The sequence below is a fragment of the Oncorhynchus mykiss genome, chromosome 19 (assembly GCF_013265735.2).
Source record: "Oncorhynchus mykiss isolate Arlee chromosome 19, USDA_OmykA_1.1, whole genome shotgun sequence".
Lineage (NCBI taxonomy): Eukaryota > Metazoa > Chordata > Actinopteri > Salmoniformes > Salmonidae > Oncorhynchus > Oncorhynchus mykiss.
In genome coordinates this window covers 64725567-64749194 of record NC_048583.1, presented here as the reverse complement: position 1 = coordinate 64749194, position 23628 = coordinate 64725567, and the positions used below count along the sequence as shown (strand labels likewise).

General features: G+C 45.9%; 1 protein-coding gene across 4 annotated transcripts in view; it reads left to right on the top strand.

Moving 5' to 3' along the window:
* Nucleotides 1–8124: 8124 nt before the first annotated feature.
* The window catches only part of LOC110513746 (protein numb homolog), a 156669-nt gene continuing 141165 nt past the window's right edge, over nt 8125–23628 (top strand). For 2 of the 4 annotated variants that reach the window (XM_036955395.1, XM_036955396.1), the window contains exon 1: nt 8126–8511. The gene's annotated coding sequence lies outside the window, so the exon portion shown is untranslated. Of the gene's footprint in view, nt 8512–23628 lie in introns of all 4 variants that reach the window. The other 2 variants (XM_036955397.1, XM_036955394.1) reach the window with 2 other exon arrangements.

Sequence of the window (23628 nt, the reverse complement as noted above, 5' to 3'; positions counted from 1 at the left end):
GAACACTGGTGGCTGGGGAGAGGAGGAGGAGGAGGAGGAACACTGGTGGCTGGGGAGAGGAGGAGGAGGAGGGAGGAGGAGGAACACTGGTGGCTGGAGCGAGGAGGAGGAGGAGGAGGAACACTGGTGGCTGGGGAGAGGAGGAGGAGGAGGGAGGAGGAGGAACACTGGTGGCTGGGGAGAGGAGGAGGGAGGAGGAGGAACACTGGTGGCTGGAGAGAGGAGGAGGAGGAGGAACACTGGTGGCTGGGGAGAGGAGGAGGAGGAGGAACACTGGTGGCTGGAGAGAGGAGGAGGAGGAGGAGGAGGGACACTGGTGGCTGGGGAGAGGAGGAGGAGGAGGAGGGAGGAGGAGGAACACTGGTGGCTGAGGAGAGGAGGAGGAGGAGGGAGGAGGAGGAACACTGGTGGCTGGAGAGAGGAGGAGGAGGAGGAGGAACACTGGTGGCTGAGGAGCGGAGGAGAGAAGGAGAAGCCGGTACTGGGCTTGACCCAGAGGATCACGTCTGTCTGCTCACTGTCCCATCCCCCCCACCCCCTGGGAGAGAGACGAGGAGAAGAATGTGACAAACAACTATGTTGACGTTTACCAGATGCTTCTGTCCTGAGTGTCAGACTGACAAGAGCCCCACCAAGGAGTCTGAGATTATCCAACCAACCCAGTTAGAGGTCTCACCTGTACAGTATCAGAGGTCTGGGCCCATATTCATTAAGAGTCTCAGAGTATGAAAGAGCAGGAGCGCTGATCTAGGATCAGTTTAGCCTCTTAGATCATAATGAATGAGATGATATGGACAGATCCTAGATCAGAATGAATGAGATGACATAGACGTGGGGGGGGGGGGACCTGAATACGGGGCCCAGGTCAAACCCGTACACTATCAGAGGTCAGAGGTCGTACCTGTACAGCACAGGAGAACGAGCTTGCGGTAATAACTGGAGCGGAATGTACGGAATGGAATCAAAAACGTCAAACACGTGGTTTCCATGGTTTCCAGATGTTTTGATGCCATTCCATCTGCTCTGTCACGGCTCTTCTTACGAGCTCTCCTCTCAGCAGCCTCCCGTGCTGGACAGTAACTCCAACCTCTAAGATGGCGTGATTTCTCCTGCTGTAGAATATCCAAGCTTTTCACTTAAATCTCTTCTTAATCTTTTTCTGTCAACGAATCCTTGACAACAAATTGCTAAAGTAGGAATGATGATCTTTTTATTTTTTCCCCTCTTAGAAGAATAGGGGAAGATATTGTATAAAAATGCACCTGAATGCACCTACTGCTAACACTCTGACCCCAAGTCAGTTCTGAATGTGTTTTGTTGCGTCGGCCTGGGACAGATATGCAGATCGTAGACCACGGAAGTCCAACTGATTTCAACAGAGTTTATTTGACTGAATAGCTGTTTTTTTTTAAAAAGTGCCATGCAAAGCATTTTCAGGAACATTATTTATTGTTTTGCATGGTCAAGCCCCATGGTCAAGCCCCATGGTCAAGCCCCATGGTCAAGCCACATGGTCAAGCCCCATGGTCAAGCCCCATGGTCAAGCCCCATGGTCAAGCTCCATGGTCAAGCCCCATGGTCAAGCCCCATGGTCAAGCCCCATGGTCAAGCCCCATGGTCAAGCCCCATGGAATGTTATGTTTTTGTTTTTTTAATGTAAATATTCTAAGCTAACATGTGCTTGTATTTTGTGTAAAGTTAAAGTAGCCTCTATATGTTGTTTGAGAAATAAATCATGATGCCACCACTGTGTGTTGTCTGTTCTTCGTGCATTATCATAGCCCGGGTACCAGTCTGTTTGTGCCTTCATGCCACTTCTTGTCATGACAAGGGCACAAACAGACTGGTACCCAGGCTAGCATAATCAGTTGACAAATGCTGCAATGCATTTTCACCCAAATGGTCAGTGATGGAAAAAAGTACCCAATTTAATACCTGAGTAAAAGTAAAGATTCCTTAATAGAAAATGACTCAAGTAAAAATGGAAAGTCACCCAGTAAAATACTACTTGAGTAAAAAGTCAAAAAGTATTTGGTTTTAAAAAACCTTAAGTAACAAAAGCACATAAATAAATATTTACAGTGGGGCAAAAAAGTATTTAGTCAGCCACCAATTGTGCAAGTTCTCCCACTTAAAGTAGTGCACTATATAGGGAATATGGTACCATTTAAAGTAGTGCACTATATAGGGAATAGGGTACCATTTAAAGTAGTGCACTATACAGGGAATAAGGTACCATTTAAAGTAGTGCACTATATAGGGAATAGGGTACCATTTAAAGTAGTGCACTATATAGGGAATAGGGTACCATTTAAAGTAGTGCACTATATAGGGAATAGGGCTCTGGTCTAAAGTAGTGTACTATATAGGGAATAGGGTACCATTTAAAGTAGTGCACTATATAGGGAATAGGGTTCCCTTTTGAAGTAGTGAACTATACAGGGAATAGGGTACCAGTTGGAAGGCATTAATACATGTACTTTATGTCAGAGATACTATATGTGTCCGAGAGGGGAGCATTGACTGTGAAGTCTTTCAGACCGAGAGAACCTGTCGACTGTAGCACAACCTGACACCACTAGAGGGCAGGCTAATCACATAAATAGATAAACTAGGCACCATATCGCCCTTCACGTATGGCCTGTGTCTGAGGTGGGTTGGTTTTTAAATGTGTCTCTGTGATCTTTCAGGAATAGAAAGACCAGTGTAACACGTCTACATTTAGAATCTGACCTAGTTGACCTTTTGACATGACCTCTCTCTCTCTCTCTTTTACTGTCATCCTCTCTCTCTCTCTCTCTCTCTCTTTTAATGTCATCCTCTCTCTCTCTTTTACTGTCATCCCCTCTCTCTCTCTCTCTCTTTTAATGTCACCCTCTCTCTCTCTTTTACTGTCATCCTATCTCTCTCTCTCTCTTTTACTGTCATCCTCTCTCTCTCTCTTTTACTGTCATCCTCTCTCTCTCTTTTACTGTCATCTTCTCTCTCTTTTACTGTCATCCTCTCTCTCTCTCTCTCTCTCTCTCTCTCTCTCTTTTACTGTCATCCTCTCTCTCTTTTACTGTCATCCTCTCTCTCTCTATCTTACTGTCATCCTCTCTCTCTCTCTTTTACTGTCATCCTCTCTCTCTCTTTTACTGTCATCCTCTCTCTCTCTCTCTTACTGTCATCCTCTCTCTCTCTCTTTTACTGTCATCCTCACTCTCTCTTTTACTGTCATCCTCTCTCTCTCTCTTTTACTGTCACCCTCTCTCTCTCTTTTACTGTCATCCTCTCTCTCTCTCTCTTACTGTCATCCTCTCTCTCTCTCTTTTACTGTCATCCTCACTCTCTCTTTTACTGTCATCCTCTCTCTCTTACTGTCATCCTCTCTCTCGTTTACTGTCATCCTCTCTCTCTCTTTGACTGTCATCCTCTCTCTCTTACTGTCATCCTCTCTCTCTCTGTTACTCTCATCCTCTCTCTTTTACTGTCATCCTCTCTTTCTCTTTTACTGTCATCCTCTCTCTCTCTCTTACTGTCATCCTCTCTCTCTTTTACTGTCATCCTCTCTTTCTCTTTTACTGTCATCCTCTCTCTCTCTTTTACTGTCATCCTCTCTCTGTCTCTCTCCATCTCTCTCTTTTACTGTCATCCTCTCTCTCTCTCTTTAACTGTCATCCTCTCTCTCTGTCTTTTACTGTCATCCTCTCTCTTTCTCTTTTACTGTCATCCTCTCTCTCTCTCGTACTGTCATCCTCTCTCTCTCTTACTGTCATCCTCTCTCTCTCTTACTGTCATCCTCTCTTTCTCTCTCTCTCTTACTGTCATCCTCTCTCTCTCTCTCTCTCTCTCTTTCTTACTGTCATCCTCTCTCTCGTTTACTGTCATCCCCTCTCTCTCTATTACTGTCATCCTCTCTCTCTCTCGTTTACTGTCATCCTCTCTCTTTTACTGTCATCCTCTCTCTCTCTCTTTTACTGTCATCCTCTCTTTCTCTATCAGTTCAATAAAGTCAGAATGAGACAGTAAATGTATATTTCTAAAAGTCTAGAAGGGCTACCCTCTACTTCCTCAAACCTGTGTCATGGAGGAGGAAATGACCATTCTCTGGCCTCAACAGAAGCCCTATTGCTGTTACACACCACAGGAGTCTGGTGGCACCTGAATTGGGAGAAGACGGCTCGTGGTAATGATTGGAGCGGAATCAGTGGAATAGGATCTAATACGTGGTTTCCATGGTTTCCAGGTGTTTGATGCCATTCCATTCGCTCCGTTCCGGCCGTTATCATGAGCCCGTCCTTCAGCAGAGTGCCTCTGTTTGTGTAGAGTGTGTAGCAGCCTTAGCAGCCATGTGTAGCAGCCTTAGCAGCCATTGGTTGAACAAGCTGAGCAACAACGAGAGGTCAGGCCCCTGTGTAGAGCCTGGTCAATAGGTTGAGAGGTAGAAACACACCCAAGATGGAAGACGGTTGACATCATTCACTGCTTTGTTTCACTGACAGTTTGGAAAAGTACCGGTGGTAATCAGAAATCTTCTTTCCTGAGCCAGACAGGATGGCGTTGTTGTTGTTTGTGTACGTGCACACCAGTAAGTGTGTGTTTGTTTCCTGCAAGTATGAAGACAGGTAGACAGGTAGACAGTTAGACAAGTTCACAGATTGACAGGTAGACAGGTAGGCAGGTAGACAGGTAGGCAGGTAGACAGGTTGGCAGGTAGACAGATTGACAGGTAGACAGGTTGACAGGTACAGGTAGACAGGTTGACAGGTAGACAGGTTGACAGGTAGACAGTTAGACAGTTAGACAGGTAGACAGGTAGACAGATTGACATGTTGACAGGTAGACAGGTACAGGTAGACAGTTAGACAGGTAGACACGTTGACAGGTAGACAGGTAGACAGGTTGACAGGTAGACAGGTACAGGTAGACAGTTAGACAGGTAGACAGGTAGACAGGTTGACAGGTAGACAGGTTGACAGGTAGACAGACAGGTAGACAGGTTGACAGGTAGACAGGTACAGGTAGACAGTTTAACAGGTAGACAGGTACAGGTAGACAGTTAGACAGGTAGACAGGTACAGGTAGACAGTTAGACAGGTTGAAAGAGGGTGAGGGAGATTAAGATACATGTTACTAAAGCACAACAGGCTTGACAACATTGCCAAGAAGCAGAGCCTAGTTTCTCCAAGAAGTCTATCTGCACTGCAGTCCAACATACAGCTGCCTGCCTGCTGTCCAAAACTCTGTTTCATCCCCAGGACCTACAACTATGTGTGGAATTCAGCTGATACTGATAAACTACTGGTCTTTAAAGGGCCAATCTGCTGTTCGAAAACTAACAATAAGGGTCATCCCACCACTGTTTTGGTAAACAGCCGAGGAATCCGGCTGTAGGAATAAAACCATTCTTAACTTAATTAACAGGGCTGTGGATACAAGGACTGACCATCCATGATATCTCAGTTATAGTTGTAACCATGTTTTGAGGCTATGCAGTGTTTGTTTACATTGTTTACAAACAAATGAGTAAATCAAACTTATATTTGGGGTTCTGAGGCTAAGCTAATGAGACTAAGTTATATTCTTCAATAATCAATGGGTACAGCATATATCTGTATATCTGTATATAACTTAAAAGTCCAAAAAACTGATATAGCAATCGCAGATTTCCCCTTGAAAGGAGTCAGTTCTCATCAGAATGAATGGGGGCTGGGAGGAGCCACAGGACAGAATGGATACATCAGGGAAGGAACCACAACACAGGGCCCACAGTTGTACTCTCCCTCTTCTTCTGGACTTAGTATCATTTTAGCCCAAGACCAAGGACTGACATGCTGTTGTTGTTGACCGTGCACACGCAGTGCTGTTCAGAATCAAACGCCGTTGAAATACAGTTCAGAAATCCCAAAACTACAATATATTGAATAGGACTGTGTCTGAATGGGACAGTAAGAGCAACCCGTTAGGAGATGGATGAATGGCTGACTAGACAGGAAGTGGAAACTCTGGCTACGTCCTGCTTGCCTTTTGTTGACATTGTTCAGGATCCCCAACCTGTTGATCCAGGTGTTCCTTGTCCATCATGAAGAGATAGTTTGTCCCAAAATGGCACCCTACTTCCCTTACATAGTGCACTCCTTTTTGACCAGAGTAGTGCACTATAACTGGAATAGGCTGGCCTATTGATAGATCCAGAGTTATTGAGGGATATTTGGCTTTATGCTTCCCTGTATTGACAAGTGAATGAATGCATAGGTAAAGGAGCCCTCTGTGCTCGTCTCGGTATATCCCAGACCTACGTCGGAACATTGTTACTGTGGGAGACCACCCGTCTGCCTATGGATATTACACATGTCCTATTCCATTCAGTTCAAACTCAAATTCCCTGACAAGGTGGCAGAGGACTCGTGAGTAGGTCTATGAAGCTTTAATCTATTGAAAATCCTATTGGATACAGATTTGATAGACATTTTTCAAAGTGCACACCACAAAAGTAACCGGTTGTTAAGTCCCTCCCCTTTTCTTCTGTATATCATTTTATTTTGATTTGAAATCAATCAATCACCTTGAATTTCACTGGAAACTTGAAGAGCATTACCCAATGGATAAGGACAAAAAGAGCTGAAAGAGAGAGTGGAGATGAGATGGTAGTGGAGGTCCCACAGTCTGCACTGTATGCCGTGGATCCCAACACGCTAGCAGTGGAGATGAGATGGTAGTGGAGGTCCCACAGTCTGCACTGAATGCCGTGGATCCCAACACGCTAGCAGTGGAGATGAGATGGTAGTGGAGGTCCCACAGTCTGCACTGAATGCCGTGGATCCCAACACGCTAGCAGTGGAGATGAGATGGTAGTGGAGATCCCACAGTCTGCACTGAATGCCGTGGATCCCAACACGCTAGCAGTGGAGATGAGATGGTAGTGGAGGTCCCACAGTCTGCACTGAATGCCGTGGATCCCAACACGCTAGCAGTGGAGATGAGATGGTAGTGGAGGTCCCACAGTCTGCACTGAATGCCGTGGATCCCAACACGCTAGCAGTGGAGATGAGATGGTAGTGGAGGTCCCACAGTCTGCACTGAATGCCGTGGATCCCAACACACTAGCAGTGGAGATGAGATGGTAGTGGAGGTCCCACAGTTTACACTGAATGCCATGGATCCCAACACGCTAGCAGTGGAGATGAGATGGTAGTGGAGGTCCCACAGTTTGCACTGAATGCCATGGATCCCAACACGCTAGCAGTGGAGAAGGTGGACTATGTTGCGTTTTATAGCAAGTAATACATTTCACTCGTCAAACTAATGAAACATCTAAGATGCTTGACATCACTGTAAAGGCGGCAAAACGATTTCTGGATCTCCAGGACTTTACAGCCGAAATGTTACAGCGAGTACTGAATGAAGAGGTTCCCCCCTCCCAGGTTCCTGAGTGTTGGGATCTGAATAGACATTTAAATCTGACTGAAGGAGTACAGTTTTTTGTTCGTTTTTGTTTTAAATTTAGGATAGTAGCGTGAATTTGGTTAGTGTTTTTTGTTTTTGTTTTTGGTAATTAGTATGAATTTTTTCATCCAAAACATTTTTTGTTTTGGGGGTATTTTTCACTACCCCGTACAGTAGGTGGTGGCAAAATACACCTTATGAGTGTCGTCTGCCAATAAACCTCAAAGAAGAACAAGAAGCATAGATAAGGACAGGGGCGGTCAGTTACCAGGGGTGGTTGAATCAGGGATTCAGGGAGAGGCAGGTGAAACTAATAGAGTTCTCACAGTATGAGTCATAATACCCATGGAACCTAGCGGTCGAACAGGGAAATGGTCCCAATTGTTATCCACCATTCATTTTTCCCCCATTGGGGATTTTAGAAACACTTAAAATATGGGCTTTGAGATGTTGTGATAACCGTGTAAATCACTCTAGGACAAGGTGACTTTTATCAGTATATTTGCCTGTAATGTTAATTAATTAGCACTTTTGAATCCAAGAGTAAATAGAGCCGACTATATTGATAAAAGTCACCTTGTCCAAGACAGATTTACATGTTATGTCAAAACGTCACCCAGCCTACACTAAACACAGATCTTATTTTAAGTGTTTCTAAAAAAAAAAATCCCAATGGAGAAAAACGATTGGAACCATTTCCTTGTTTGACCGCTATGTTTGATGGGTATTATGACGCCTCCACCGTGGAGCTCTACGAGTTATTCTGCTCTCTGGTAAACGAGAGCACTGTGGAATCAGAGTAGATAGCACAGAGAGTGAAAACATTTTTTTTTTTCAACCTTAATAAACTTTTAGGTTATGAATTTCTCCCTGACCAAGATGGCTACCATTTTCAACCTATAAACAGAACTTTGAATAGTTTATGACATAGCCGACCCGTATGGTGAAAGTCTTTAGCAGGATAGGCTTCATTTCCAATAAACACTTCACCTGGAATTTACATTTATATCGACCAGCTGAGAGAAAGAAAGATAAAAAGGTGATCAAATTTGACTGACTTCTGGATCGGGTCGCTGGTCACAGGTAAGGTGACAAGTTATCTATTTTAAAACAAATTCTAATTAATGTTTGTCATTTAATAAATAAAATATGTTTTAGCTGTGGTGTTTCCACAGCTCTCGACGTTGGCTATCCAGCCAATGCTAACTAGCTAGCTAGCTGACAACATTAAGACCCGAATTAACTGTACTGTAGCTGAAACTAATACACTATATGAGCATCAGTCAACGAACTATAAATACATTTAAAAAAAATTGTTTACCAGTGAATAAGACACATTTTAAACAGCTTAAGTGTTTTGTTTTGGGTTATTTTTGACGGCTAGCTGCTAGCTAACCAGCTAGCTAACTTTGCTACTGGGTTGACAGCGCTAGCTAGTTGGCTACTGAATATAGCTAACGTTATAACTAGTAGGTGGATTCACATCGTTAGACTAATATACCATTTGATTTAAATGATAACTAGTAGAGATAACTAGCTAACGAGGTAGTTTTTAAATGTGAAATGCGTAACATATGGACTGAAAACCCCACTTCCTTACTGCGTAACGTTAAGTCTCCAAAGCCAGTGGCGACTTAACGTTAACTATTTAGTCAGTTAGTTGGTTGGTTACTGTTAACTCTCTCAATGAACTAACTAGCTAGACAACTAGCTAACATGCTTGAAGTCTGTTTTACAACCATGGCTGTCTGTTCTTCATGGTTGTGGTTCTGCTTTAACCTAGTTCTGTTAACATGATACATGGCCAGGATCCATCCTTTTTTGGGTTGTCTTTTTATTTATTTTTTTAACTTTGATTGTCAAATATGTAAGAATGACCATTCTTAGGATGAAACTGAATGTGTGAGTAAAGACCTTGTTCTGACATGAAATCCTGCAAGTTTACGCAGATGTCACCTTACATTTCCACTCATGTGTAGGAACTGACTACTCTGATTCCGATTTTCCAACACCATGATGATCATGACACCCACCTGCCTGGAAGCCAGGTAGGGTTGGCAGGGCGGGCAGAGTGTGAAACTCAACAAGTTGCCTGGCATGTGTCATTTCTCAATTAGTCATCGTCGCATAGATTCTGTGTTGCAATTCCAACAGCTCCTGTTAAATTTAATGATAAAAAAAAAAATCTGTCCTCGTTGAGATTCTCAGTGGTATTCCCGTCAAATACAATGGCGTAGAATGTGATCCGACTGACACGGCCACAACACCTCTATCCATCTCCTGACTCACACACCTCCCCCTGAAACATTTCCCACAGAGATTTAGGTTTGTGATGGTGGTGTATCTGCATAACTTACACCAGGAGTCTTGCTAGTAGCAACCGCCTTTTCCCTAGTCTGATAGGTACACCGCCTTTTCCCTAGTCTGATAGGTACACCGCCTTTTCCCTAGTCTGATAGACACCGCCTTTTCCCTAGTCTGATAGACACCGCCTTTTCCCTAGTCTGATAGGTACACCGCCTTTTCCCTAGTCTGATAGGTACACCGCCTTTTCCCTAGACTGATAGGTACACCGCCTTTTCCCTAGTCTGATAGGTACACCGCCTTTTCCCTAGTCTGATAGGTACACCGCCTTTTCCCTAGTCTGATAGGTACACCGCCTTTTTCCGAGACTGTTAATCAGTCATTTTAGCTCCTATTGGAATGTTAGCCGTTCCTTATTGTTTACATTTTAGTCATTTAGCACATGCTCTTATCTTTACAGGAGCAATTTAGTGCCTTGTTCAAAGGTAGACAGGTTTTTCTCAGGGCCAAACAGCCTTAACCGCTCAGCTACACCTGCTATGAAGTGATTCAACGGTCACCCCAAACAGATCTATTGAAGCTTGTTACTGTGATGCGATTTGATTGCCCGTTAGAAAAACTCAACGTAGGTTATTGATTGGTTTGTGGGTTGGCCGTTGAGGGGAAGGAAATTATCAAACGGTTTGGTCAGTTAGCAGTGAGGCCCTCTTCTCTCCCGGCTCTCTCTTTTTGGTGCTACTTAAAACGACCAGTTTGTTTTGTTGGTCACTGTGATGCTCTAGTTAGCAGTGAGGCCCTCTTCTCTCCCGGCTCTCTCGTTTTGGCTTTTCTTGTTCAGAGCAATGACAAACTCTGCTCTTTGAGCAGGTGTTGAGCTGATATCTGTTCAGCCTCAGGAGAATGAATGTGTGTTAATTCTTTGTACCAAAGCCTTGGTTCTGACAGGCAGCAGTGTGACAGAGGAGCGGGACTCAGTCTATGGCTGTTCCAAACGGCACATGATTCCCTATTTAGTGCACTACTTTTGGGCAGGTCCTGAGCCATTGGGCTCCCGAGTGGCTCAGCGGTCTAAGGCACTGCATCTCAGTGCTAGAGGCGTCACTACAGTCCCTGGTTTTCGAATCCGGGCTGTGTCACATACGGCCGTGAGTCCAATAGGGCGGCGTACAATCGGCCCGGCGTCGTCTGGGTTTAGCCGCGGGTAGGCCGTCCGGGTTTAGCCGCGGGTAGGCGGTCCGGGTTTAGCCGCGGGTAGGCCGTCCGGGTTGGGGGGGGGGGCAAAAGTTTTGGGAACACCTGTACTATTCATTTGAACCCATATGAACTTAAATGAGGAATATTCTGCCTTTTCGTGGATACAGGGGATATCAAAATCAAATCAAATAAAATGTATTTATATAGCCCTTCGTACATCAGCTGATATCTCAAAGTGCTGTACAGAAACCCAGCCTAAAACCCCAAACAGCAAGCAATGCAGGTGTAGAAGCACGGTGGCTAGGAAAAACTCCCTAGAAAGGCCAAAACCTAGGAAGAAACCTAGAGAGGAACCAGGCTCTGAGGGGTGGCCAGTCCTCTTCTGGCTGTGCCGGATGGAGATTATAAACCTGGAGAGGAACCAGGCTATGTGGGGTGGCCAGTCCTCTTCTGGCTGTGCCGGGTGGAGATTATAAACCTAGAGAGGAACCAGGCTATGTGGGGTGGCCAGTCCTCTTCTGGCTGTGCCGGGTGGAGATTATAAACCTAGAGAGGAACCAGGCTATGTGGGGTGGCCAGTCCTCTTCTGGCTGTGCCGGGTGGAGATTATAAACCTAGAGAGGAACCAGGCTATGTGGGGTGGCCAGTCCTCTTCTGGCTGTGCCGGGTGGAGATTATAAACCTAGAGAGGAACCAGGCTATGTGGGGTGGCCAGTCCTCTTCTGTCTGTGCCGGGTGGAGATTATAAACCTGGAGAGGAACCAGGCTATGTGGGGTGGCCAGTCCTCTTCTGGCTGTGCCGGGTGGAGATTATAAACCTAGAGAGGAACCAGGCTATGTGGGGTGGCCAGTCCTCTTCTGTCTGTGCCGGGTGGAGATTATAAACCTGGAGAGGAACCAGGCTATGTGGGGTGGCCTGTCCTCTTCTGTCTGTGCCGGATACTGGTGAGTGGGATATCAAAGGTGCATGTAAACAAGTTATCCACTTAATAAGACCTTAAGTGGGATATGAGCTACTGTCTGGACTACTGTGTGCATTTACAGTGTCAGTTCTAGACTGACAGAACGACACAGATGAGCTTGGCCGTACTATGTTTCCTCGTTCAGAAATGTGTTCTTTTAAAAAAAAAAATAATAATTATAGAATATTTGTTCACTCCAATATGCTCGTTCCCGACGAACAAGATCTGACCTGCTTGTTTCCTTTCAGGTTGGTCATGTGGATAGGAAGATCGGTGTCCTGATCTCCGGAGTTCCCATCAGTATTAAATGGGTCTGTGCTCTGATATAATGAGCCGAGGGAAGATAATAAGACGAGCTTTTTACAGTATAATTCTGTATCCGATCTGTCTCATTCCAGAGCAGGTGGTTTGACTGTGGTTGAAGACAGCGTTTGGTTCTCCGCGGGGCTGGTAACATTATTAGCTTACAGTCTGATAAACATGCAAACTGATCACTTAATTATTAAGTCATAACCATCATTAGGGCTGTTCTGTTAATTGGGAAATGGGCATTATTAGGGAATTATACAAAACCACTTTTTCCAGTTCAACACACGAGGCTAGCAATCCATTTAACTGTTGAGTATAAATTGGGACCAAATCCTACAGCCTCTCTCTCTCTCTCTCTCTCTCTCTCGCCTGTTTCTCTATCGACTGTCCTGTGTGAATATTTGACGAGGGGGGAGTCGTAGAACAGAGAACATTTGACGAGGGGGGAGTCGTAGAACAGAGAACATTTGACGAGAGTTAGGGCTGTGACGATACCAGTGTCACAACATTTTTTTTCCATGTCAAAAAAATAACGCCTAGCAGACAGACCTTTTAAAAAATAAAAAACCTGCTGTTCATCAAATATGGTGATGTAGAAAATCAGTGTGACTGGGTGACAACATGACATTTGTTTCCAACGTTAGGACTGTCTTCCTGAAGAAGTTAAATCCACTTTGTTTCATTTCCTTGCCAACGATAGTAACGTCCCGGACCTAACCAGTGGGGAATGAAAAAAAAAAAAAAATTCAGATTCTCATATGACCCCGTTTTCCAGCACAACTAGCCCAAAATAGGTCTTCTGAAATCACAGAACTAATTTGAGGTTCATCTGTCCCTGTATGTGCATGTCTTACCGTGGTCTCTACACGGATCCTTCTAGAATGGTGAGAAATGGAACACGTGATCCACACTATTGGGGCACTTCTCAGAGCACAGTCAATCGACAAGGACCTCTGTCTCCAGCTGGTTCAATACAGAACAATTGCATCATTTTGGAGAGGACTGTCCTGTATTCGTATCGACTAGAATTCAGAGATCAGCTCGACCTCTTTGGAACGAACACCTGATCCTCTGTCTCCTGATTGGATGATGACTAGTTCCTAGAGCAGGTCATGAGGCCCGGTCGGGGGGGGGGGGGGGGGGGTTGATCTCTTCATTTTTCCCTCTCTGTCAGACTCGCAGCTAGAGATTAGGGAAGGAAGGAAGACTCTCTGTGCTGCTGGGGTGGGTGGAGCCTAAGACTCACTGTGCTGCTGGGACTGGGCGCAGCCTATTCTGTGGAGCCTATTCTATATTAACTTAATATAAAACATAAATAAAATCAATTTAGCCTCAAATAAATAATGAAACATGTTCAATTTGGTTTAAATAATGCAAAAACAAAGTCTTGGAGAAGTAAAAGTGCAATATGTGCCATGTAAAAAATGATAACGTTTCAGTTCCTTGCTCAGAACATGAGAACATATGAAAGTTGGTGGTTCCATTTAACATGAGTCTTCAATATTCCAAGGTAAGAGATTTTAGGTTGTAGTTAATATAGTATTTATAGGACTAGTGTAACAGTATAGCTTCCGTCCCTCTCCTCGCTCCTACCTGGGCTCGAACCAGGAACACATCGACAACAGCCACCCTTGAAGCAGTGTTACCCATGCAGAGCAAGGGGAATAACTACTCCAAGGCTCAGAGCGAGTGACGTTTGAAACAGTATTAGCGCACACCCAGCTAACTAGCTAGCCATTTCACATTGGTTACACCAGCCATTAGGCCGATAGGCTTGAAATCATAAACAGCGCTGTGCTTGTGAAGAGCTGCTGGCAAAACGCACGAAAGTGCTGTTTGAATGAATGCTTACGGGCCTGCTGCTGCTCAGTCAGACTGCTCTATCAAATCAGACTTAATTATAACATAATTACACACAGAAATACGAGCCTTTGGTCATTAATATGGTCGAATCCGGAAACTATAATTTTGAAAACAAAACGTTTATTATTTCAGTGAAATACGGAACCGTTCGGTATTTTATCTAACCGGTGGCATCCTTAAGTCTAAATATTGCTGTTACATTGCACAACCTTCAATGTTATGTCATAATTACGTAAGATTCTGGCAAATTAGTTCGCAATGAGCCAGTCTGCCCAAACTGTTGCATATACCCTGACTCTGCGTGCAATGAACGCAAGAGAAGTGACACAATTTCACCTGGTTAATATTGCCTGCTAACCTGGATTAGTAGTTATAACTAGTGATTATGATTGATTGTTTTTTCTAAGATAAGTTTAATGCTAGCTAGCAATTTACCTTGGCTTCTACTGCATTCGCGTAACAGGCAGGCTACTCGTGGAGTGCAATGAGAGGCAGGTGGTTAGAGCGTTGGACTAGTTAACTGTAAGGTTGCCAGATTGGATCCCCTGAGCTGACAAGGTGAAAATCTGTCGTTCTGCCCCTGAACAAGGCAGTTAACCCACCGTTCCTAGGCCGTCATTGAAAATAAGAATGTGTTCTTAACTGACTTGCCTAGTTAAATAAAAGGTATACATTTTTTTTTTTTTTTATAATCGGAAATCCGCGCCCAAAAATACCGATTTCCAATTGTTATGAAAACTTGAAATTGCCCCTAATTAATCGGTCGACCTCTACCCTCTAGCGCCTTGCGGTCGGACGCCGAGCAGTTTCCGTACCAGGATGAAACCTCCCCGCTGCACCCAGCTCTCGATGGTGCACCCAGCTCTCGATGGTGCACCCAGCTCTCGATGGTGCACCCAGCTCTCGATGGTGCACCCAGCTCTCGATGGTGCACCCAGCTCTCGATGGTGCACCCAGCTCTCGATGGTGCAGCTGTAGAACCTTCCTTTTCATCCTCTTCATCCTGTACTGAACCTCCAGTCATCCTCCACTGAACTGAACAACCCCCCCCCATAGGCCTCTCTCTCTTATCAGCTCCAAGCTCAAGGGCTGATAGGGATGAATTCATTGTAGTGTGTGTGTGTGTGTGTGTGTGTGTGTGTGTACATTTATTGTTTGGAATGACTTTCATCTCGTACTTTACCCTGTGTAGGTCACAAAGGGGTTAAGGTAGTCCCTCATACCTGATTGGCTATTTGTACCTTTAAAAAAGAAAAAAAGAAATGGGCTAACCATTGAACAGGTTAGGCCTGTATGTGTGTTACGTGTCACCCTGGTCTTATCTGCTGTGGCCCTGGTGGTGTTCAGCCTCCGCTGACGTCACCATGAAGCGTGCATGTTGCCGTGGCTCTTGTTCCCTGGTAACTGCAGCGGTTGTCAGGTTATGAGGTGACGATATAGTATTTTGTCCTAGCGCTGTGTTCAGAACAGGGTCGTCACCATACCCCTATGGTGAGAGTACGATACCTGATATTTCCATGGCAACAAGGAAAACACAAAGCAGACTGAACTCTTGCGTCATTAAAGTCTACTGGATGTAAAATATTGTCTGTTGTAGGACAATAAACATGTGATTCTGGTTGACGGCATTAGGACCGTTTCCCCTCAGGAAATTCAGTCTGCTTCCTGTTTTGTTTTCCTTGCCACGATAGAGGTATCGTGACATCCCTAATTCAAAATGATGCTCGGTTGTTCTCATCCTCTATGGAGGGACCTTGTTTTCTCCTGCTGAAACACACAGTCCCACGTCAGATTATATGTTCTTGTTGTGAACTTAATCTCTGTCTCTAATATGACACCGTGATCACCCCTGCCTTTCCCACACCCCTGGTCTCTGCTCCTCTCCTCTCTGCTCCTCTCCTCTCTGCCCCTCTCCACCTGGTCTCTGCTCCTCTCCTCTCTGCTCCTCTCCTCTCTGCTCCTCTCCTCTCTGCTCCTCTCCTCTCTGCCCCTCTCCACCTGGTCTCTGCTCCTCTCCTCTCTGCCCCTCTCCACCTCTCCTCTCTGCTCTTCTCCTCTCTGCTCTTCTCCTCTCTGCTCTTCTCCTCTCTGCTCTTCTCCTCTCTGCTCTTCTCCTCTCTGCTCTTCTCCTCTCTGCCCCTCCTCTCTGCCCCTCTCCACCTGGTCTCTGCTCCTCTCTGCTCCGCTCCTCTCTGCTCCGCTCCTCTCTGCCCCTCTCCACCTGGTCTCTGCTCCTCTCCACCTGGTCTCTGCTCCTCTCCACCTGGTCTCTGCTCCTCTCTGCTCTTCTCCTCTCTGCCCCTCTCCTCTCTGCCCCTCTCCACCTGGTCTCTGCTCCTCTCTGCTCCGCTCCTCTCTGCTCCGCTCCTCTCTGCTCCGCTCCTCTCTGCTCTGCTCCGCTCCTCTCTGCTCCGCTCCTCTCCTCTCTGCTCCTCTCCTCTCCTCTCTGCTCCTCTCCTCTCCTCTCTGCTCTTCTCCTCTCTGCTCTTCTCCTCTCTGCTCTTCTCCTCTCTGCTCTTCTCCTCTCTGCTCTTCTCCTCTCTGCTCTTCTCCTCTCTGCTCTTCTCCTCTGCTCTTCTCCTCTCTGCTCTTCTCCTCTCTGCTCTTCTCCTCTCTGCTCCTCTCCTCTCTGCCCCTCTCCACCTCTCTGCTCCTCTCCTCTCTGCTCCTCTGCTCCTCTCCTCTCTGCTCCTCTCTGCCCCTCTCCTCTCTGCCCCTCTGCTCCTCTCCCCTCTGCTCCTCTCCTCTCTGCCCCTCTGCTCCTCTCCCCTCTGCTCCTCTCCTCTCTGCCCCTCTCCTCCTCTGCTCCTCTCCTCTCTGCCCCTTTCTCTCTGTGATGGTCATGAGAACTGCTGCTTTAGCTGAGTCATGGTTCTCTGGGCAGGAAGGCTGCTTCTCTCCTCTCCACCTGGACTCAGCCTGTGCTCTGCTCCGCTCTGGCTATAGGTACTGACCATGGTGTATGTTAAATAACTGTTACAGACAGGTAGGTGGGCAGGTAGGCAGGTAAGCAGGCAGGCAGGTAAGCAGGCAGGCAGGTAAGCGGGCAAGCAGGCAGGTAAGCGGACAAGCAGGCAGGCAGGCAGGTAAGCGGGCGGGCGGACAGGCGGGCGGGCAGGCAGGTAAAGCGGACGGGCAGGCAGGTAAGCAGGCAGGCAGGTAAGAGGACGGGCAGGCAGGCAGGCAGGTAAGCGGACGGGCGGGCAGGCAGGTAAGCGGGCGGCAGGCAGGTAAGCGGACGGGCGGGCAGGCAGGTAAGCGGGCGGCAGGCAGGTAAGTGGACGGGCGCGCAGGCAGGTAGGTAGGCAGGCAGGTAAGCGGACGGGCGGGCAGGCAGGTAAGCAGGCAGGCAGGTAAGCGGACGGGCGGGCAGGCAGGCAGGTAAGCAGACAGACATGTTCTGTCAGATAAAGGCAGTGCAGTAGCTATGTGCCCTGTAGGGCTGCCCGAGAGTCTTCAGTTCTTTTAAACTCTTTCCATATAGACACAACCTGGGTGTTTTTATCAGATTAACTCCTTATTCACTGAGCTTGTCTGATGCTTTAAGCGCACTGTTTGATGAAGTAATTAAGACACACAAATGACTAGAGGGAGTCAGAGACCAAGATAAAAACAAATAGCGTACTGTTAAATGTTGACGTAAAACTCAACTTATTTCAGAGACGGCCATGTCAGAGTTAATGAATCAATTATACAAGCATCCAATCCGTTTCACTTAGTTTTTTACCAATCAAACTACATAACATAATGGTAGTCCATTTATTTGAAGGGTAAATCAAGATGTAACCTAGGTCTCTCCACAATACAGGTGAATGCATATTCAATAGGAGTGTGTGCACTGAGTCTGTTTCTCTTCCATTTAGGACTTATTTTATTGTGCTGATCAAAAACCTCCTGAATAGAAATTTATTTTTATAAAATGTCAGGGGTTTCTTTCACCGGTGACGATGTCATTCACAGAGCCACAGTCAGGTCTCCTTCACCGGTGACAATGTCATTCACAGAGCCACAGTCGGGTTTCTTTCACCGGTGACAATGTCATTCACAGAGCCACAGTCAGGTCTCCTTCACCGGTGACAATGTCATTCACAGAGCCACAGTCGGGTCTCCTTCACCGGTGACAATGTCATTCACAGAGCCACAGTCGGGTCTCCTTCACCGGTGACAATGTCATTCACAGAGCCACAGTCAGGTTTCCTTCACCGGTGACGATGTCATTCACAGAGCCACAGTCGGGTTTCCTTCACCGGTGACAATGTCATTCACAGAGCCACAGTCAGGTTTCCTTCACCGGTGACGATGTCATTCACAGAGCCACAGTCGGGTTTCCTTCACCGGTGACAATGTCATTCACAGAGCCACAGTCGGGTTTCCTTCACCGGTGACAATGTCATTCACAGAGCCACAGTCAGGTTTCCTTCACCGGTGACGATGTCATTCACAGAGCCACAGTCAGGTCTCCTTCAACGGTGACAATGTCATTCACAGAGCCACAGTCAGGTTTCCTTCACCGGTGACAATGTCATTCACAGAGCCACAGTCAGGTTTCCTTCACCGGTGACGATGTCACTCACAGAGCCACAGTCGGGTTTCCTTCACCGGTGACAATGTCATTCACAGAGCCACAGTCAGGTCTCCTTCACCGGTGACGATGTCATTCACAGAGCCACAGTCGGGTCTCCTTCACCGGTGACAATGTCATTCACAGAGCCACAGTCAGGTTTCCTTCACCGGTGACGATGTCATTCACAGAGCCACAACTCAGCCCAGCCTCCCAGTGGTTCCTCAGGACAGACTCCCAGTGGTTCCTCAGGACAGACTCCCAGTGGTTCCTCAGGACAGACTCCCAGTGGTTCCTCAGGACAGACTCCCAGTGGTTCCTCAGGACAGACTAGAGTCAGTATGAGAGAGGAGATAACATGACACAGCCCAGACTCAGTGCTTCCAACATTGTATCAACTATTCTGGGCCCTCAGTTACCCATGCCAGTGAGCTCCAGACATCTGTATTTGATCAAGGGGATAAGAAGTAATTCGGTATTTCATGACGTTTCCCACTGGATCAGTGCATTTTTCCCTTTCATCCAGAGGCTCGGTGGTTATCGAAAGGGACAGAGCTGGAAATATTTTAAAATCCATTGAGAAACGATGATAGTTCCTCAATGGATGTAAAAACAGACTAGAGGTGAAGAGAATATGTACTTTTGAGAAGCTCCCTACAGTTCATTAGTGGTGGTGAGTTGAAGACCGTCAGAAATACTATGACATCACCAAATGGGCACGTTTGCGTGCAGCCTACGCCTGCTTCTAAATCGGGTGCATTGACGGGCTCTCCAAACAAAAGACAATTTCATAAATTGACAAGACGTAAAGGGAAATAAACCAAAGATAACGTTTCAGTTCCTTGCTCAGAACATGAGAACATATGAACGCTGGTGGTTCCTTTTAACATGAGACTTCAATATTCCCAGGTTAGAAGTTTTAGGTTGTAGTTTTTATAGGAATTATAGGACTATTTCCCTCTATACCATTTGTATTTCATTAACCTTTGACTATTGGATGTTCTTATAGGCACTTTAGTATTGCCAGCCTGATCTCTGGAGTTGATAGGCTTGAAGTCATTAACAGCGCTGTGCTTCAAGCATTGCTAAGAGCTGCTGGTAAAAGCAGTAAAGTTAGAATGAATGCTTACGAGCCTGCTGCTGCCTACTACCGCTCAGTCAGACTGCTCTATCAAATATCAAATCATATAGTTAATTATAATATAATAAACATAAATACGAGACTTTGGTCATTAATATTGTCAAATCGGAAACGATCATTTCGAAAACAAAACGTTTATTCTGTCAGTGAAATACGGAACCGTTCCGGTATTTTATAGAACGAACCCTAGTATCCTGACTACACAGCGTGCGCAAGCATTGCAAAATACATTTTGGAATCTATATTATTAAATTATTGCACCCACGCTGCTCGCGCGTGTCAACGAGCGACTGCGTTGCCAAGGGTTAAAATAGAAGTCAGTTCTATTTGTGACGCAGACCACGCTGCAAGTCCTGCCTCTCCCATCTCCTCATTGGTTTATAGAAGCAGATACCCACGTGTCATCTCCTCATTGGTTATACCCACGTGGGTGATTGAAAGAATAGCTGTGTTGCCGGTCGTCGTGGTAATACTATGAAAGTTTAGATGCCAATCACCATATAAATTCAAATAAGAAAAAGCCTGGAAAGAGGAGAGTTGACTAGAAACGATTTGTCAAAAGTTTTATATCCCAGGACAAATTAGCTAGCAACAGCAAGCTATCTAAATAGGACAAATTAGCTAGCAAGTGCAAGCTAGCTAGCTAAATTGCCATAAATGTTTAATGCTTTTCGACCTGTCCCCAAATTAATATAGTTGTTTCAGTTTGTTTTGATATTTTAACCTGCGTGTCGTGATCGTGTTTAGTGTGGGGGGACAAAATACATTTATGCACGATGGCGCACGCTGGCGCACGCTGGCGCACGATGGCGCACGATGGCGCACGCTGGCGCACGATGGCGCACGATGGCGCACGATGGCGCACGATCGCAGCCGGTTTGGGTTCCATGTAAGTCTAAGTATTACTGTTACATTGTACACACAACCTTCAATAATATGTCATAATTATGTAAAATTCTGGCAAATTAATTGCAATCTTTGTTAGGAATAAATGGCCTTTCAACAGTTCGCAACGAGCCGGGCGGCCCAAACTGCTGCATGTACCCTGACTCTGCTTGCACTGAACGCAAGAGACGTGACACAATTTCCCTAGTTAATATTGCCTGCTAACATGAATTTCTTTAACTAATTATGCAGGTTTAAAAATAAATATACTTGTGTATTGATTTTATGAAATGCGTTGATGTTTTTGGTTAAATACATTCATTATTGCAACGATTGTGTTTTTTTGCGAATGGGCTTTTGTTAAATCATCAAGTTGAAGTAGGCTGTGATTCGTTGATAAATGAACAGGCACCGCATTGCTTAAATGCAACGCAGGACAAGCTAGTTTAACTACACATGGTTGATGATATTACTAGGTTAACTAGTGATTATGTGAAGATTGATTGTTTTTTATAAGATAAGTTTAATGCTGACTAACAACTTACCGTGGCTCCTTGCGGCACTCGTGTAACAGCCTGCCACACAGTCTCCTTTGCAATGTAATCGGCAGATTACCGACATGTTAGGAAAACTTGAAATCGCCCTAATTAATTAGCCATGCCGATTAATCGGTCTACCTCTACTTGGTATGGCAACTGCTTTGCATCCGACCGCAAGGCTGCTACAGAGGGTAGTACGTACGGCCCAGTAGATCACTTGGTCCAACCTCCCTGCCATCCAGGACCTCTATACCAGGCGGTGTCAGAGGAAGGCCCTAAATATCAGACTGTTCCCCCTGCACATTGACTCAGTACTGGTACTCTGTGTATAGAGCCATGTTATCATTGACTCAGTACTGGTACTCTGTGTATAGAGCCATGTTATCATTGATTCAGTACTGGTACTCTGTGTATAGAGCCATGTTATCATTGACTCAGTACTGGTACTGTGTATAGAGCCATGTTATCATTGACTCAGTACTGGTACTCTGTGTATAGAGCCATGTTATCATTGACTCAGTACTGGTACTCTGTGTATAGAGCCATGTTATCATTGACTCAGTACTGGTACTCTGTGTATAGAGCCATGTTATCGTTACTGTGTATTTATTTATTCTATTTCTATTACTTATTTTTCACTCTGCGTTGTTGGGAAAAGGGCCCGTATGTAAGCATTTCACTGTTAGTCTACACCTGCTGTTTACAAAGCATGTGACGAATAAAGTTTGATTTGACACACAACAATGTGCTGTACAATCTGTCCACACTCCCTCAGATAAGTTGAGAAGAATGTGGACTCGTTTCCTGTGTATTGCATCAGAGCCGTTCCCAGTACAGTAGTCACACACACGCTGTCCTTGAACGGGGAGGGTCTCACTAAAGATATGCCCGCCGTAGTCTCACGCACAGAACACACTGTCGCTAAACAGGACGAGTTAGACTCCCAGTGCAGCGTGGACAGGAGAGGAACAATGCCGTCACTGTACTCTGCTGCTCTGTCCTGTCCCCTCCCTCTCCTGAAGCTCTCTCTGTTCAACATGGTGGGAGGACACCTCCATCCTGAAGCTCTCTGTTCAACATGGTGGGAGGACACCTCCATCCACACCCTGAGCTCTCTCTGTTCAACATGGTGGGAGGGACACCTCCATCCCACATCCTGAAGCTCTCTGTTCAACATGATAACATGGTGGGAGGACACCTCCATCCACACCCTGAAGCTCTCTCTGTTCAACATGGTGGGAGGACACCTCCACAACCTGAAGCTCTCTCTGTTCAACATGGTGGGAGGACACCTCCATCCACATCCTGAAGCTCTCTCTGTTCAACATGGTGGGAGGACACCTCCATCCACACCCTGAAGCTCTCTCTGTTCAACATGGTGGGAGGACACCATCCACAACCTGAAGCTCTCTCTGTTCAACATGGTGGGAGGACACCTCCATCCACATCCTGAAGCTCTCTCTCTGTTCAACATGATAACATGGTGGGAGGACACCTCCATCCACACCCTGAAGCTTGAATTCCGTAAACCTGGGTAAGTTGACTGAGAACACGTTCTCATTTACAGCAACGACCTGGGGAATAGTTACAGGGGAGAGGAGGGGGATGAAAGAGCCAATTGTAAACTGGGGATTATTTGGTGACTGTGATGGTTTGATGGCCAGATTGAGAATTTAGCCAGGATACCAGGGTTAACACCCCTACTCTTACGATAAGTGCCATGGGATCTTTAATGACCTCCGAGAGTCACGACACCTGTTTAACGTCCCATCCGAAAGACAGCACCCTACACAGGGCAGTGTCCCCAATCACTGCCCTGGGGCATTGGGATATTAATTTAGACCAGAGGAAGAGTGCCTCCTACTGGCCCTCCAACACCACTTCCAGCAGCATCTGGTCTCCCATCCAGGGACCAACCAGGACCAACCCTGCTTAGCTTCAGAAGCAAGCCAGCAGTAGTATGCAGGGTGGTATGCTGCTGGCTTAGAGGTTTCTGTTTTGTTCCTACAGATGTTTGTGCCTCTACAATGCCCACAAGCCACGCAGGACTCATTGGAACAGTGGATAAGACCAGGAACTAAATCAGACCATCTTTTCTACACAGAAGATCATTCAACATTATAGCCTGCTGATCTTCTGAACTTCCCAATACCTTATGGATGCATTTCAGTCACATCCAACTGTCTTCAGATTGAAATACTGTCAAAAGCACTGTCAGATTTTATTTGTAATTGGCTCAATTTAAAAAAAAAAAATTGTTGGTTTTACATGAATTTTCTTCATATCAAAATGTCTGGCCAAAATCTCCTGCTTTTAACACACAACATTCTCTGGAGAAAGTTTTGAAATGCCACATAACTTGACTGTAAAGGACTGTCGCTTCTGAACGTCCGTCACTTGGTGACCAGAACTGTCAATTAAATCATCTGCCTGAGCGCAGCC